The sequence below is a fragment of the Pelophylax lessonae genome, assembly GCF_965119305.1.
Source record: "Pelophylax lessonae genome assembly, chromosome: 6".
Lineage (NCBI taxonomy): Eukaryota > Metazoa > Chordata > Amphibia > Anura > Ranidae > Pelophylax > Pelophylax lessonae.
In genome coordinates this window covers 222,204,887-222,223,801 of record NC_138773.1, presented here as the reverse complement: position 1 = coordinate 222,223,801, position 18,915 = coordinate 222,204,887, and the positions used below count along the sequence as shown (strand labels likewise).

General features: G+C 42.9%; 1 protein-coding gene across 1 annotated transcript in view; it reads right to left on the bottom strand.

Moving 5' to 3' along the window:
- VWC2L (von Willebrand factor C domain containing 2 like) overlaps positions 1–18,915 on the bottom strand; it is a 296,018-nt gene that overhangs the window by 121,221 nt on the left and 155,882 nt on the right. The gene's annotated exons all lie outside the window — the stretch shown is intronic.

Sequence of the window (18,915 nt, the reverse complement as noted above, 5' to 3'; positions counted from 1 at the left end):
ACCCAAGGAGCGGATAGGCATCAGGAAAGGGAAATTATTGAAAGGTAAGCATTTAATTTTCCATTTTCCTGGTGCCTCCATTGCAACATACACATGGCAAATAACTCGCTCACAGGGAGGGTTTCTGCAAAAAATCGTATTTAATTTTGATTACGAAACAACTGTAGAGCTTTTTCCCAAAGTTGCAGGAAGTAAGTGCGGGTGGATCCAGGCTATAGTGTGTCATGAAGTTGGTAAAAGAAGAACAACTTGCCATTTCTGGAGAGACCGGTGCCAAAGCTGCCCAAGAAGAGGCCATTCCCTGCGTTGAGTGCACATTGATTACTTGAACTGAACTGGAAGACCACTAGCCTGATATGCCCTTTGTATTAGGCGTATGATCCAATTTTCTAAAGTTCTCTTGGAAGCTGTCAGTCCCTTTCTAGCTCCCTTAGGGATCAGAAAGAGATGACAATCTTTGCAAAAGGGCTGAAAGGACTGCGTCAGCTCAATATATCATCGGAGAGTCCTTGCTCCAGTTTTGAAGGTGCTGGGTCTTCTTTGAAAGTTGGAAGGACCCATTCCTGATTAACATGGTATATCGAGAGGACCTTATGGACAAACTGGTGTATTGGTTGAAGGAACACCCTGTCTGGAGAAAAGTAATATAGGAGTCTCCAGCCCCATTAGGCTTGGATGTCCAAAACCCTTTGGCCAGAGGGGATGGCAATTAGAAAGATTGCTTTAAGGGTGATATCTTCTAAAGAGCATTCTTATTTGCGTGCAAATGGAGGAGCTGCAAGAATATTGAGATCAATGGGTCATATACTTCTGGTAAGAAGTACCTTGTAAGAGCACTGGGTGAAAGTTTGGAGGTGGAGGCTCTATATCACTTCTATCAAGTCTATGCTTTTATCAAAAATTGTTGCTGCTGATTGTTGGACGCTTTTATTGATATTAGGCACTTTCAGAGACTTTATACTCCTTTTATACTCCTATTTATTGAATTACTTGCACTAGCACTTTAATGATTCACGCCATGTGTTGAGCGCAATATACTCACTATTTATAAATTGTCACAGCTTTTCAGCTTTTTTGTTTGCAGCTCACAGTGGGGAAGCAATTCCTCAAATTTAAATTATTGTGTTTTTATGTTCGATATTATTATTTATGTGGCTAATTAGCCTTTTCACATAGTTATTCATTTGCGCTGTTTCGTTTGGTCTATACCATTTCTTTCTACAAGAATATTGAGAACCAAGAGCAAATCCCACTTTGGGTACAAATACTTTCTCTGAGGTCTTAACCTTAGGACTGCCCTCTGAAAGTGTTCTACTAGAGGGTTTAGAGCCCATCTGGTGTCTATTAGGGCTGAAAGAGTCAAGACTTGCACCTTCAGGGTACTAAGTCCCAGAACCAGAAATTGGAGAATATTGTGAACACTGGGTTTTAACCGGTTGAACTGGTTGGTTTCTGCAAATTCTGAGAATTATTGCCATACTCTATAGTAGGTGCTATTGGTGGATGCCTTTCTGGTCTGAAGTAGTGCCTGGATTACTTTGTAGGAACATTCCAAGTTTTCCAGCCTCTTCCATTCAATTTCCAAGCCCTCAAATCCAGGATCTTTGAAAGTGGATGAAAGAAAGTCCGCTAAGACAGAAGGTTGTGCTGGTTTGGAAGTGTTAAGGGGTTGCACAGGGATAGCTTGGTGAGGAAAGTGAACCAAGTTCCTATTGGCCAGTAAGGAATTACTGCCAGGATTGTTACTTGTTCCTCTGTCAGGTCCTGAAGAGATCTCATTATCAGAGGGATCAGAGGGAACGCGTATCCCATTTGAAATACCCATGGCTGGACTAGGGCATCCACTCCCACCGACTCTTGAGCAGGATATCTGGTGGAGAATTAAAGGAGTTTTGGTGCTGAGTGGTGACGCAAAAAGGTCTATTTGAGGCCTGCACCATTCGTGGCATATCTACCAAAAAACACTCTGGTCCAGTGACCATTCCTTGTTGTTGGCAAACTCTGTTGATAGGTGATCCGCCAGTTAATTTTCAATAGCTGGGATATAAGATGCTCTGAGGTTGGGTAGATTTGACTCGGCCCAAGATAAAATCAGGGCTACTTCATTGGACAAAGACCTTCTGTGTGTCTCGCCTTGGTTCTGGATGTAGGCTACTGCCACTTTGTTATCCATTTGTAGCAAGATGGAGTTGCCTCTCAGAAGAGATTCCCAATGTGATATCGCCATCCATGCTGTCCTTAATTCCAAAATGTTGGGCACTATGCCCTCTGCATTGAACTGCCATCTTCCCTAAACCAACTGATCTTTATAGTAGGCGCCCCAACCCGACTGACTTGCATCTGATGTGAGAGTGATCCAAGAGATGGGGCCAAGATGGCAATGATTTAGAAGGTTGGAGGGTTTTATCCTCTACTTCAGGTTGGCTTTAATTGAAATTAATTAAAATCCTCTGCGATTAGGAACCTCCTTCTCCACTGGGAGAGAAAACCTCGCTGGAGGGTGCGGTGACGCCACAAGCCCATTTGACCATGGGAATGTACGAGGAAAAGGATCCGAGGAGACTTAGACATTCCACTGCCGACATGGTCCTGCTCGCCAGTGCTCTTGCTACTTTCCCTATGATCATAGCAGTGTTAATTTCGTCGACTAAAACCGACTAAAACGTTTTCGTCGACTAACACAATTCAGATGACTAAAATACGACTAAAACTAAAATGGCATTTTAGTCTTAAGACTAAAATACGACTAAAACTAAAATGGCATTTTAGTCAAAAGACTATAACTAAAACTAAATCGAAATTTGCTGCCAAAAATTAACACTGGTGCATGCTCAAAGCATAAATAATAACATATTCGATTTTTCACTCCAGGACCAGCAGTAGTATATAATGAGTTTGGAAATTGTAGAGAAATGCTTAAATAATGCATTACAAATTACAATTGAACTACACCCATTTGATTATAGATGACTAAAATGAGTTTTAGTCGACTAAAATGTAGGGCGTTTTAGTCGACTAAAATATACTGGAGTTTTAGTCGACTAAATACGACTAAAACTAAAACACTTGCAGAAGACTAAAATAGGACTAAAACTAAAATGCCATTTTAGTCCTAAGACTAAGACTAAAACTAAATTGAAATTTGCTGCCAAAATTAACACTGGATCATAGGGATCTTCTCTGATGGGAGTGATGCTGCTCTTTTCGAGGTATCGAACAAAGCCCCCAGGTATGTCATTTTTTGTACCGGAAAAAACATTCTCTTTGTTTTGATTTAGCTATCCGTACATGTCCAGTGTGTCCACGACTTCCTGTAGGTGGTTTTGCAGAATTCCTCTGTCCTGAGATAGTATCAGTATATCATCTAGATAATGTAGAACGCGGAACCCCCTTTCTTGAAGAGCAGCTAGATCTGCCACTAGTAGTTTTGTAAAGGTACTCGGAGCTGTTAATATGTCAAAAGGCAGAAATTTGAAATGCAGGTGAAGATCCCCTACTTCGAATCGTAGAGAAGACTGGAAAATGTGATGGACTGGTATGTGTAGATAGGCGTCTTTGAGGTCTACCGAGACCATTCAATCTTCTGGCTGCACTGCTAGGATTTTCCATCTTGAAATGTTCCAAGCGGAAAATTTGTTTAGTCATTTTAGGTCTAGAACCAGTCTCCAGCCTCCTGAAGTTTTGGGTACTAAAAAGATTGGGGAATAAACCCCTAATCGTTTTTCAGATTCTGGAACTGGAACTAATGCTTCTTGATGTATCAACGTCTAGACATACTGGAAAAGAATCTCCCATTTTACTTTGGAGCCAGGGATTTTGGTGGGTAGAAAGGAGGAATGGGGCAAATACTGCTTGAATCTCCAATGGTCTGACGGATTGTGGATGTTACCCACTGATTCAAACAAGTTTCCACCCAAACCTGAGCCGAGACCCACCAGGCTGGTTTGGGTGGGCAAGAAGTAAAAACTATTTTTGATTTTTGTGGGAAGTGGTTGCAGATTTCTTCTTTCCCATCTTCAAAAAGGTAGCCTGGGAGCCTCTCCTGCCCCTCCTGTATTCTCTTCCTGGTCTATATGACCTGGTATCTTTTGCCTTCTGCTGAAAAGTCAGCCGAGATATAAACTTTCTCTTCCTGCTCCTATCTTGAGGAATCAGGCCACTTTTCCCTCCTGTGACTCTATTAGTTGTAGCATCCAGCTGTTCACCGAACAAGGCTTTTCCATTATAGGGTATTTTTGTTTGGAGGAAGGGTCAGCTGACCTTTAGCCAAAGCGCCCTTCTGGCGGTAATAGCATATAGTATGGCCCAAGTGGAGCATCTTAGAGTATCGATAGCTGCTTCAGCTATAAAATCAGATGCCAATTTTAATTCATCAAGGGTTTTAATAATCTGGTCAGTCTCTTTGCCCTGTCTGAGGGGCAACTCAATATTATCTGTCCATACCCTTGCTGCCCTGGAAACTGAAGTTAAAGCTACTGCATGTTTACAGGCTCCTCCCCCTGCCCGATATGCCTTTTTTAGGCCTGAGTCGATCTTGCGGTCTAGCACATCTCTAAAGGAAACTGCATCTTCCAAGGGTAGTGTTGTGTTCCTCGCTAGCCCTATGATAGAGGCGCCCACTGTCAGCATGGAGTCAAACAACTGCGCACCTGATTCTGTTAGGAGGTATAGTTTGTGGAAAGAGTTATAGGGGATCAGCCTCCTCTCTAACCTCTGCCATTCTCCTGTCACAACTTCTTTTATTTTTTCCATAAGCGGAAAGGTCTGGAACTTTTTCTTCACATGTGGGAAATATTTCCTAGATTTGGCAGGGGGTTCAGGTGACTCTTCCCACTGAATCACATTTTTTACTGCAACTATAAATGATTCAATTAGGCCAAAATCGAAAGAAGAACCGTTTTCTTGTGCTGTACCCTTGTCCTCTTCAGAACTAGAATCTGCGTCTGTCTACTGAACTGGAGTGTCTGCAGATATTTCACTTGTGGAAGGTGTTGAGAAGTTGGAAAATACGCTCCCAGATAGCGGTGTGCTGGGCGTATGGGCAAGGTAATAAGTGACACATACTCAATTGGGTCAAAAATTGCGAAAAAAGGAAACATGGACTTTGCAGGCACTGGGTATCATAAAATCACATACTTTATTTTACAATGCATTTAAAAACATCAAAAAACGAGAAAAAAGCATACAACAGTCATATCCCATATGAGGGGAATATGAGATACAGGATTAGTAGGGAAATAATTTGCATTGGTGGTAATAGTACACATTAATACAGTCACAATAATATGCCAATAGTATTGATACTTCACATTGGGACGATCATGGCCACAGGTGACAGGGAACAGTACTGTCGTCCCGGGGGATCGAACGATGTGTGTTAGCAGTAGATCATACAGTATCGTTGAACCATATTGCTCGCCATGTTTCGCCTTATGCTTCCTCTTGGTGCTAATGGATCAATATTCTGTGTATTGGTGTAAAAAGAAATCAATCAAACCAAAAATAACACACATGTTCGACCTCCCCGGGATGACAGGACCGTTCCCTGTCACCTGTGGCCATGATCATCCCGATGTGAAGTATCAATACTATTGGCATATTAGTGTGACTGTATTAATGTGTATTATTACCACCAATGTAAATGATTTCCCTACTAATCCTGTATCTCATATTCCCCTCATATGGGATATGACTGTTGTATGATTTTTTTCTAGTTTTTTGATGTTTTTAAATGCATTGTAAAATAAAGTATGTGATTTTATGATACCCAGTGCCTGCAAAGTCCATGTTTCCTTTTTTCGCAATTGTGGAAGGTGTTGCTAAGTCACGAGAGGAGGCTAATTTTCCAATGGAATCTTTAATCAACTTTTTTATAGTGTCTATAGACTCTTGTTTCTCCTTTTACTTGTCCCCAGCTGTCTCTAGGAAACATGCTTTACACAATAATTTTTCTAGGAAGGGCCTAATTTCCACAGACCATGCAGGCCTTGGGTCTCTGGGACGGTTGGAGCTATGCAGAGGAGTTGCCCTCCTAGATTTATGCCGGGGCGATTTCCAGTAATGAGAAGCATGAGCGGAGGGCGAATGGTCTTGAGTGCGCCCTGCACTACCATTACCTCTTGATCTTCTGGTTGATGAATCTCTGTGGGACAATCAGTGATGCAGGCTGAAATAAAACCTAGACATTGCGGTGTTTCATATAATATGATGAAAAAGAATGATGCAGCCATTTACCTAGTGGTATGTTGAGGATCTTTTTGATGCAGCACTGTGCTGCGGGAAACGGCTGAAACCAAAAGGGGTTAATATTAACCATGGAGAAGAGAAAATAAATATATATATATATATATATATATATATATATATATATATATATATACACACACACACACATATATCAAAATGTTTTTTTTTCTTAGGCTCCACCCCCCATCATCCTTCATCTCAAGATACCTTGTGACTCCATAGGTGTACAATGAAAATAGCTTGCATGTCTCTCAGACCTCCAGGAGATGTTCTCTCATCAACAGCTGCCATTATATTAACCCAGAAGCTCCTTTTATACACAGGGCTTAATTGGGTGTACCAAGATAGCCACCAATGGCTTCACAAGGCCACCGTGCATGCGCCGATGACATCACACCCTCGCGACGCGGCTCCGCCTTTGAGACCGGTAAACCAGCCCAAGGAGGCGAGTGCGAAGCGCTACTGCCACAGAGGAATGGGGAAAGGAAAGAGCTGGCATTGACCAGTTATGGGGAGCCCCAATATGTATGCTACCACTGCTGGAGGGGGGTAAGAGAAGAAAAGCATCCAGGACGAGGCTGTAGCATTAGGCAGGGACTCTGTATAGCTGACTTTTTAGTAGGAGAAGGGGGAAAAGAACAATAAATCCCCTGCAACTAAACCCAAAAAAAGATCCACAGAAAAAAGGGCTCCCATACTCATTGGCGCCTTTAGCAGCCTAAGTACTGGGACTCCACAGACAGGAGAGCATGAACCTGTAATAGTTGCACCACGTAGTGGTGTGGTAAGGGCTGTTGCAGGCCTGAGAACAGAAAAAAGAATGACATGGGGGAGAGCTGACTCCTTTTTTTATAGAGTTAACGTGGTCCTGTGGGTTGATTGGGGGCAGAGCAATCACAATGTGTATGCTGCCATGGAGGCACCAGGAAAATTATATAACAAGGAGTGGTAGTGTGGGGGTAAAGTAAGGCTTACAAGTGATTTACCATGAGGGTTATTTGTAGGGTTATTGTTACAGGCATATTTAATGTAAAGTGGGGGAGCTTACAATAGGCCATGGCTTTCAGTATTTGGAGCTTTGTACTGAAAGTGCATATAATCTCTAAACTCCTGAATTGGTGGCCAGCATTTTATTCTTCTCTTTTTCATGTACTCCTTCCAGTGCCAGCCTAAAAACTTAGGATCTCCAAACATCCTAATATCAAAAGGATCTATCCTTTTTGCATTTTTTTTTTTGTTTATTGCAACATGTATGATATTGTGTTAGCATGCATCATTTGTATTACCAGTTATGTCTGTGTATTGCTCAGTTTTTCAAGGGCATTATTGATTTTCAAGTCTCTCCAAAGACTAATTTCTTGAGCTTAAGATTTTATTATTCCACCTGAAAGGGGCTATGGAATCATAAAAAAACAATTGCAGCAGACCTCTCCACACAGACATGTCACTCAGGAAACCTGACAAAATATGGACAGATAGATATGGCTAGTAAGACAATCTGTAAATCAGCACATTTATGCATTTATCTGCCTACAGCAGAGAGAGTGTTAGAATTAAGGCAGGCATAAAGAAAGGCAAAATCAATTTCTAGTTTTACAGGGAGATTTAGAAGCGCAGCTGGACGTGTCGGCCGAGAGTCACTCTAAAGATTTTACAGCGGTAATTTGCAAGAAATGATTGTTGGTTTAGGCTGTTCAGATAGATTGTGGAATGATGTTCTTTGCATGGGAATAGATTTATCATACTTAGCATCTCTGTGCTTGTTTACACATGAGGAGCAGACAAGAGCATTGGTGATACCTGGCCCACAATACTTAAAAAACAAAGACTGGCTTCCATACTGAAGTCCAAGAAGAAGCCAGGCAATAAGACACACTCATCAGGACTCATGCAAGATGCGAACCAATGGCGAAAACATGTCCATGTCTTGCATACATACGTACATGCAAGTGCCTGACGTACATTCTGGACATGTAAGTGCCTGACATATAATACATTTGTAGCGGTAAAAGCCAAATCTGATTTATGATAATGCTGGAGTGAGTGATTGGGGAACACAAGGATTCGTGTGTCAAGTCATGAATCATTTGATTAGAGTTGGTACATTTCAACACAGGCTTTTTACCAGTCATAATCTGGCACATTGTATATAAGTAGCAAAACTTTTATTACTTTTATTACAAATGTTCCCCAGCAGAGTTCTAAGCTAGCCAGCAACAAACCTAACTGAACAGTTTTTTTGTGGCATGCATTTGCAAATACATGTAATGTTGCCAGTGTGGTTTCTCCTAACCATATTTAAGCCATAATAATCAATAATTATTTTCTTGCTTAATTTTACTGTAACATTTGAAGATCATGTCCTAATCTGTTCCAAGGATTTGTAGTTCTGTTCAGCCAAGTTGTGATTTGGGAACCTTTGAAATCATACCTAGGTCAATATCCTAGCTCATGTGTTTTACATTACAGTGATACAGTGTTTGATTTGCCTGCAGTTAAAGTTTGGTGACAGTCACGTTCACTGATTATAAATATACCATCTAGTGTTAGGATCATAGCAAATGCAGATACAATAAAACTATACTTGCATAAACTTGTAGCACTGTCCCCGTAGGGCTTGCTGTTTGTTGACTTCTTGGGTCTCCCTCTGATTACCTGAAGACAGTCACTAGGGGATTTTTCACACATCCATCCTTACTCCCAGTTGTTGGTACTCAATAAACAGTCCAGGGGATTTGGTCTTATATTTATTGTGAAACTTGGATGAGGGAAGGGAATAGTGGGATACTCCAACTAAACTATTCACAGTAGATGAGGACAACTCTCACTTGGCCTCACCAGGTTATTTGTGAAAGCAGACACACTGCTTTACCATACCACCACTTGTATAGAAGAATTACATCTTCTTGCTCTCTTCAGCAGCAGACATGATGCAAACTACTTTCTCTTCAGGACACTCTCTAGCATTCCCTTGACTTACCCCCATCCACTGACTCTTCTAGCTGAAGGGATGGCCCTCTCAGGACAGGCCTCATGACTCAGATCTGTACTCACTGTAGGTGGAATTAGATCCTTTCCAGTGTCTCCCTTTCAGTCAGCTCTGCAGGACATCTGGGCTCAGCTCCTCTCTGACTTTCAGGCTCTCAGGTCGACTATCTGAGGTCGCATGGCAACTTCTACAGAGGAGGGGCAGCCGTCCCCCTCCCTCTGGGATCCCACTCACCAGCTGAAAGACCCCAAGTACATGTGCCCTTGGCATTTATACAGTATCCCAGCATGCACTTTCCTCTGCCAATCACCAGAGCTGTAACAATGCCTGTGCCTTCACTTGTCAGGTTTCCTCCCACTGCCTAATATGCTTCCCTTTAGGACTAGTGTGAAACATTTCAGACAAGCGGAGCTGTACCTGAGCACCATGAGCAGACCCTACCAGTGATTTGTAATTTCCTGCATACACATTTCCTTATTTATATATACTCTCTTTTACTTTCTCACTTGATGGGGTCCTTCTTTCTTACCTAAGGGGGATCAGTATGGAGGAACTTTGCATATATATATATATATATATATATACATATACTTACCTCTTTAAACAGAGAACAATGCAGCCGGAAGGTGGAAAGATTGGGAGGTCATAGAAACCGGATAAGGCTCTTGTATGGACCACTATAGCATGGAAGGACAGACCTACTATTGGCAGGCTGCCGGTATGTCATTGGTACAATGAATTGATTCATTGTTTTGATATAAGTACCTACTAGTGTATCATATACCGTATATTGAAATGAAGGAATTGTAGCCTATTGTTGAGTGATAAAAAATCCCTGATAAAGAAAGATAATCTTACAATTTCGAAACGCATTGGATGTTCCATCTGTAGCAGCAACTTCTGTACGTAGTGTGCAAGTAGAATGTCTAGGATCCAGTTAGAAATTTACCACCTGCTTCAATTTATAAATTCTAGCAATAGGGTTATACTTGTCGCCCAGTTCGAATTCTTTAATGATTTGTATTATTCCACTTTTTACTGAATGTTGTAATAAATATGGATAATTTTAAAGAAATTTGTGATATTTTTGAAAAATCTAGAAGAATGTTATAGTTGTGAATTGCCAATATAGTCCCGGTAACAGAGAGGGGTTTCTTTTGTCGAGCAGCAAATGTGTTTCCTTTTCCTCCCTTTTTTGACAGAATTGTTGCTAAAGAGTGGGGAGGACCAAAGCATCCCCTTGGTGCCCTCTAAGCGCTTTACTAGGTGTTACCCCTATGAGGAGTCCCTTCTTAAGGAGTGGACTGTGGACTCTCTGGTTTCCAGATTCAACAAGGCAACCATGATTCCGGTTGAAGAGTCTCCGGCCTTTAAGGATCCAGCTGACAGGAAGGTGGAGGCTGTGGCTCACAATATGTACTCTTTGGCTGGATTCGCAATGAGGCTGGTATTCACCATTGCCCTGTTGTTGCAAACTCTGGCCGATAGGGTAAGCTCCTATGCCATGACCTGGAGGGAGAACAGCTCCCTTCTGCCTTTGTTGGGCTGGTGGATCAGCTGGTCTAGGGGCTGCAGTTTATCTGTAATGTCTCTTTGGATGTGGCTTCCCTAGTGGCTGGGCTATCTGTTTTGGTAGTAGTCCTTTGGTATGTCTTTTTTGGCTCACCTGCTTGCCTGCAGACCAGACTTCTAAAAAGGCATTGACTGATCTTCCTTTTCAAGGAGATCGCCTGTTTGGAGCTACCCTGGATGACATAATTAAAGGTCTCACAGGGGGGAAGAGTACTTTTCTTCCTCAGGCTACTAAGGGCAAGGAACCTCATCGTAAACGCGGGCCTTCCCTCTCGGCTCATAAGAAGTTTTTTTCATTCCTTAGGGTCGACTGACAAGGGCTCAAAGCCTTTCAGGGCCTCATCTGGAGGATTCAAACAAACCTGGTCTGGCAAGTCGAAAGCCCCGGTGCAAGACAAGTGGGTCCACAAAGTCATTCGGTCTGGCTACAAGATTGAGTTTTGCTCTTGTCCCTTGGCAAGGTTCTTTCCTTCCAACTTGCACCTGTCCCCAGACCGCTTGCAGGGCCTGTTTGGGACAGTACAAGACCTATTACTTCAAGGGGTGGTTGTCCTGAAAACTATATAGGAGGGTGCTACAAACTCTACCATGGGTCCTTCTTCCCCTAAAATAGCCTACTGTATAGGGAGTCCAGGAAGCTAAAACACAAAAGAGATTCTGCACTAGCAGTATTAAAAAAAAAATCATCTCCAAATGTATTTCGCACTGAGAGTAACTTAAAAAAAAAAAACTTTCACAAGTGGTACCATGCTCCCTCCAAACTTGCATCAATTTTTCCAATCAATCTTTAAGCTCTTGGCATAACTCTGGACAGGTTGGCACCCTCTATCACATCTGGTGGGACTGTCCTCTTTTATTACTGGTCATCCGTTGCAGCACTAGTGGAATCTGTCTCTCATGTTTCACTCCACATTCCACCATGTCTAGCTCTTTTAGTAGCTGGAATTTCAGAAACCCCCCCCCCAACCTGAAAGTCTTCCTCACCCAAGTTCTCATATCTGCTTGCTTATTTATCACATGGAAGCAGAAGCTTGAAACCCCTCTGTTAATTTAAGAAGTCATTCAAACCATAAACAATTCCTTTCTCTTGGAATTTTCCCTATGCCAAAGCTCATCTTCAACTTCAAAATTTCAAAAAACTCCTGAAAAACTGGGACTTTTAGACTGGAGACCACAGAAGCACATCTCTCCTTTAACAATCTCCCTCAATTTTGTTCTTCCCTTCTTTTCCACATTGTTACCATTCCCTTGAGATAGACTGTGCCTCTCACTACTGCTCCATTGGGTCCTTGACGCATCCTGTTCCTTATAACTAAGGTTACCATATCCTGCTATATCCCGCTGTCCAGGGACATCCATCTTCTATTTCAAATATCAATGCCACCTAGACCACTACATGTGAAAAAAAAAAAATCACTATTCTTGATATCCTTGCATTCCCCACACCTACTTATCTCACATTTAATAATGCCTAGTCATAAGGCTTTCATAGGATGAAGTGATAATATGGATGTCTCTGTCCTACCTTCATGTTCATAGTTATCATTTGTTAACAGATAAAGTATGGGCTATGCTGTACGATTTGGTCCCATATGTTGTCTTCCCCTCACTCCTCTCTTTGTGTCAAGCTCTGTGCTTTTGTTGAATGATATACTGCCGCAGCAAATATATGTTTATCCCTCTGTACCTCTTAAAATCAAGTGACAGTTGGAAAAAAAAAACAGTTATTTTTTTAAATAATAAAAAAACTAGATTAAATAGTGTTACTTTAAATCTGCCTGGAGTTGAGTTTTAATAAAGCTACTCTGTGTCTGCACTTCATACTCATAAAATTTATTATTTGCACTTTCACATATTAATAAAATAACAGTTGTTTAATTTCCACCTTCCAATGATGTGTACTTAGTCTTTCTCTTTATTAAACAGACAGAAATGTTCATGAACAGAATATCACTATCATCAGTTTTAATGAAATAAGACACTTTCATTAAGCAGATGAGTGTAAAGTCAATGTTAAAAGGTATGGTCTATTCAAACATGAAAGTATTGCATACATACAGGCTCAGGGGACTTCTTACTTGCTCGATATTACTAATCTTCATCCTGGCATTATTGTTCAGCTGAATTCTATCATAGCTAAGTTCCTACCGTTGCTGATGTCCTTACTGCTGGATGGCCCTAATCTGAGCCTGAAAATATAGTATTTTATTAATTCGGAGAGTTCCCTACCTACTGCCCGAATGCAGACAGCTCACCCACACACAGGCTCCTCCCTTATGTTGAGTGGTCCCACAACAAGCAGCTTGCTATGGGGGCACCCGAGCCAAGCTACAGCAAATTCTGAGAATTATTGCCATACTCTATAGTAGGTGCTATTGGTGGATGCCTTACTGGCCTGAAGTAGTGCCTGGATTATTATTTAGCACTATTATGCTTAGTACTGCCCCGGGAGGAACGTCATGCCCCTTGGCCGCTGATTGGTAATGTGGGGCGGGACATGGGGAGCGCGAGATACAAGCCGGTGCTGTCACCTGGAGCAATCAGGGAATTAGCCTGCATAAAGACGCCGGGCACACTCACAGCTGATCTCAGTCCACTGATGGTGTGCGGCGAGGAGGGAGGTCTGTGCGCTCCCGCTTCACATGGTTACTTTGTCCTCTATATGCAGATCCTATATTTACATAAGGATTACCTCTTCCTACTGAGGCAGCGGCCAAAGGTGTACACCTGCTGTAGCAGGAATTAAGCCCCCTGTTGCTTTTGGTGGGTGCTACTGCATGTCATTCGCTACCCATTCAAGAAAATGGGGGCCACTCTGTAACGCACTGCGCTGCACCCGCATTGTGTGTGAACCACAGGGCATCAGTATAAAAGCAGCCCTATACTATTATGCCCAGTGTATTTCTTCAATGCTGACCTGCAGATCTCTTCTTTCCTGTTGCTGGTACCACTCTGGAGACCGCTAGCTGGGATAAGAGGTGGAGTGCAGTTGGTGTCACTCCACATGGGACAGGAGCCAGCACTACAGAGGAGGTATCAGCTTATGTGGCCAACTTTACAAGTAGTCCCTTTGCATTGCAATCTGTTTGATGCTCTGGTTTGGTGGGTCAGACCGTGATTTACCAGTCACCTGGCAGCGACCTAAGGGTTGCTGACTCCCACACTACAGGGTCATGTTGGGGTACCACAGCAAAGTTCTGTTCCTTGGTTAAGATTTCTTTCTCAAACTGAACAAACTCTTTAACTAAAAGGTTCTTTTTGCTCTGGGGTGTTCCTCTATCATCCTTTCTTCTCCAGGTTAATTCCTCTGCTCTGTTGCTATTGGTATTCCGTAGTAGCAAAATGCCTTTTGATCTGTCTTTCTCCTCCTTTGTGTGCAGAGCTAGCTGAGCCTGCTCTGTAAATAGAATCACTCTCTCTAGGATTTCAGCAGGTATATTTCATGCCTACTACAGCTCCAACTTCACAAATAGTCCCTCTGCACTGCACTCTGTTTAGTGCTCTGGAATGGCAGGTCACCAAGCTAAGACCATGATCTACCAGTCACTTGCCCGTGATCCACAGGTTGCTGACCCCCCTGTAAGCTATTTGCTGTTTTATTTTACTTGCTGTTCAGAGTTATTGTTTAGGTTCTAGGTATGCCAAGTATGCAATATGTGTGTGAAGTAATGTGATCTGTGGCTCCAAAAGTACTTCTGATAATGAACCTATTGCCATTTATTAGTATTGCCCCCTCCTGACTTTCATGACTTTACAAGAAGCACAAGCTGAGAAAAACAGCAGATCATAATTATTGTTTTTAGGAAGGATTTTCTGCAATTCAACGTGTTCTTTTTCATTAATCTACCCCTCAGTGAGCTGCATGTTTAGCTGATGTAAGACCAATCTTTTACTCTTCATTTGGTTAGATTCAAATATAAATCTGATTACCCAACTGCTGTGAATGAAAATAGGCTGAAATCAAGGCTATTTCTACAGCTAAAATTTTAATATTTAGGCTAAATTTTAATATAATAGTCTTTGAACTTTGTCTTAAAGCCCAATTGAATTTATCTGTAGTGCTGTACCCCTTCATGACATAATTTAAGCCTGATCTCTGCTAGGAAATGCCTCTAAAATACCTTCTTCTCTCAATGCTTTCTAGCCTCTCTCCAATGCTCTTTGCTGGGATAGCTATACTCCTCTGCGCAAGTGTCCTCGCTTAGATTTGTATTGTAAAAGATCAGAAGTATTCCTATTATTGAGATCTGATTGCTAAGTGCACTAGTTCTAATCTATGGCCTGCACGTTACTAATAGTGCACTAGTTCTAACCCTGGCGTCTATGACCTGCATGTTCCTAATTATACAGCCTGTCCTCCTGCTTTAAACACTTGCCGACCAGCCGTCGTAGTTTTACTGTGGCAGGGCGGCTCTATTATGCGAAACAATGTACCTGTTTTGTCGCTTTTTAGCGCGCACCACCAGAGGGGGAGCCAATCAGCAGGTCTGGTGGACGCAGCCTCAACCACATCAGTGTCTGACCTCACAAATGTGCTTCTGGAAGAATGGTCAAACATTCCCATAGACACACTCCTAAACCTTGTGGACAGCCTTCCCAGAAGAGTTGAAGCTGTTATAACTGCAAGTGGGCCAACTCAATATTTAACCCTTACGGACTAAGACTGGGATGCCATTAAAGTTCATCTGCATGTAAAGGCAGGTGTTCAACTGATTGGTAATACAGTGAATATATGTAAAATATAATGTCCATATTATATTTGCAAAAAAATACTGTGCAAAGTGTTATTAATAAAGTGCAATCAGTGCTCAGTTATATCCATACTTCTTTTTTGTTGTGAAAAATCAAAATAATAGTAATAATGTGCACCACCATGAAAAGTGCTCCCAAAAGGATATCACCACAAATGGTTAAATCCGCTCCTTACCAGATCTGATCCCACAAGGAGATCAGTAAAGTGATCGTAAAGGCAAAAGAATGCATTCTATGCATTAAGATAATAAAAAAAAACCCTTCTGTGGGCAGAAGCCCCTTTCAGCCCTCCTAATACTTACCTGAGCCCCATCTTTATCCAGCGATGTTGCAGGAGTGTCTCAGCTTCCCGGGACTCCCCTCCTCATTGGCTGAGACAGCAGTGTGGTGCGATTGGCTTCTGCTGCTGTTAATCAAAGTCAGTCAGCCAATCAGCAGAGAGAGGGGCAAGCCGGGTCGCGTCTCCATGTCTGAATGGACACAGGGATCTGTGACTCATTTTTTTTTAATCTTAATGCATTCTATGTATTAGAATAAAAAGCCTTGTGTGTGCAGCAGCCCCCTCAGCCCCCCAATACTTACCTGGGACCCCTCTTGATCCAGTGATGTTGCACAAGAGACTGGGCTGTCCGAGACTCTCCCTCCTCATTGGCTGAGACAGTTGCAAAGCACCATTAGCTCCTGCTGCTGTCAATCAAAGTCAGTGAGCCAATGAGGAGGGAGAGGGGGAAGGACCGGGCCATGGCTCCATGTCTGAATGGACTGAACAGAGCTGTGGCTTGGCTCAGTTGCCCCCATAGCATGCTGCTTGCTGTGGGGGCACTCAACAGGAGGGAGGGGCCAGGAGCACAGGGGAGGGAGTCAAAAGGGGAGGATCCAGGTCACTCTGTGCAAAACCAACTGCACAGAGCAGGTAAGTATAACAGGTTTGTTATTTAAAAAAAAAAAACAAGACTACTATCACTTTAAACACCTTGCTGCACAGCAGCCACATATACCATGATCCAGAGTGCAAAAGCTCCACCAATCACTAACAAATCATAATCAGAATTGCAAAGCTGCCAGTCCCCAGCTACACCTGGGGGTTATAATGGTCCCCCTTCACACATATTCCACTATCATTGTACCCACAAGATGTGCTTTAATTACAGTGGGCCTAATTCACTAAGAATAAGGAGAAGAAATAGTAATTCTACATTTAATTACTCCCATTTAACACAACTGAGACCTCAACTAGGTGAACATGTGAACGGAAAAGTAGGAGTACAAATAGGTGAACATGCATTAGTGAATTCAAAATCAGCATTGTCACTGTTCCATAACAGGCAATTGCCGCAGAGTTTCCTATATGAAACTTCACAGCAATATTTAGCTGTGTACATATATGCCAATAAATATGGGGTGTAAATATGGGGTCTAAGGATTTCATCCCGATACCTAATGGCAGTCGGGGTGCCATTGTCTAGCCTGTGGAGGTCTGTGCATCGCTCCATGTATATGCCTTACCAGACCATCACTGACCCCCCACCAAACCGGTTATGCTGAATGATGTTGCAGGCAGTATAATGTTCTCCATGGCTTCTCCAGACCCTTTCACTTCAGTCACATGTGCTCAGGGTGAACCTGCTCTAATCTGTGAAAAGCACAGGGTGTTAGTGGCAGACCTGCCAATTCTAGTGTTCAATGGCAAATGCCAATCGAGCTCCATGGTGCCGGGCAGTAAGCACAGGGCCCACTAGAGAATGTAATGTTGGGCCCTCAGGCCATCCTTATGAAGTGCCTGTTTCTGCTTGTTTGGTCAGAGACATTCACACCAGTTGCCTGCTGGAAGTTATTTTGTAGGGCTCTGGCAGTGCTCATCCTGTTTCTCCTTGTACAAAGGAGCAGATACCAGTCCTGCTGATAGGTTAAGGACCTTCTACAGCTCTGTACAGCTCTCCTAGAGTAACTGCCTGTCTCATGGAATCTCCTCTATGCTCTTGAGACACAGCAAACCTACTGGCCGTGGCATATATTGATGTGCCATCCTGGAGGAGTTGGACTGCCTGTACAACCTCTATAGGGTCCAGGTATCACCTCATGCTACCAGTAGTGACACTGACCCTAACCAAATGCAAAACTAATGAAAAACAGTCAGAAAAGATTAGTAGGAAAAAAATGTGATTGACCTCCATATGTAGAACCATTCCTGTTTTGGAGGTTGTCTAATTTTTGCCCATCTAGTACACCTGTTGTTAATTTCATTAACACCAAAGCAGCTGAAACTGATTAACAGACCCCTCTGCTATTTGAAGAGGAAGTAAACTTTCATCTTTAAGTTTTACCTATAGGTAAACCTATATCAAGGCTTACCTATAGGTAGTGTAAATATCTCCTAAAGCACCGTTTAGGAGATATTTATTGCACTTTTCCACTGCAAGTACCGGCTCGGCTCTACTCGACCCTGCTTGGCCCAGTTTGGTTTTCCACTGCATGGTACCACATGGTACGGTGTTGGAACAGTTTGGTACGGTATGGTACAGTTTGCTTTTCCACTAAAGTAGTACTATAGTAAGTGGGTGGGATAACAATGATTCTCTGACCAATCAGTGGCTAGTAGTGACAAACAGTCAAGGCTGCATGCAAAGGATTGTGGGATATGGTACCGGTACGGCCCTCTTGGAACCACAAGCGAGGTGGTACTGTTTAAGCGAGCCATACCATTCGGTTCCATGTAGTGGAAAAGCGCCGCTGTACCGTACCGTACCGAACCGTCCCTACACCGTACCATTCGGTACCATGCAGTGGAAAAGCACAAAAGCGAGCTGAACTGTTTGGTTCCATGCAGTGGAAAAGCGCCATTACTGAGCTAGAAGCCAGTTATGCCACTGCCGCATGTGCTCTGAAGGAATGGCCACCCATGCCGTTTCTTCAGAGCAGTGTGACGTGACTGGTGGCTCCTGCGCGCATGCTTGGGAGTGACGTCATTGCGGCTCCGGCCAGTCACAGAGCCGGAGCCCCGAACCCAGAAGGAAGACCGGGTAGAGATGGACGCTGCCTCCAGTGATGGCACTTCACGGCTGGAACGCTTTGTTTTCAGGTAAATTTAACATAATGTGCTAGTATGCGATGCATATTAGCACATTATGCCTTTGCCTTGCCGGTAAGAAAAAAACAAATGTGCAGCGGTTTACAACCGCTTTACCTGACCAGATCAATATCCCAGGAGCTTAATTGACATTCTGCTATACTCTGAATAGAAAGGGGGGAGAGAGAGAGAGAGTGAGAGAGAGAGAGAGAGGGAGAGAGAGAGAGGGAGAGAGAGGGAGAAGGAGAGGGAGAGAGAGGGAGAAAGGGAGGGGGAGAGAGGGAGTGAG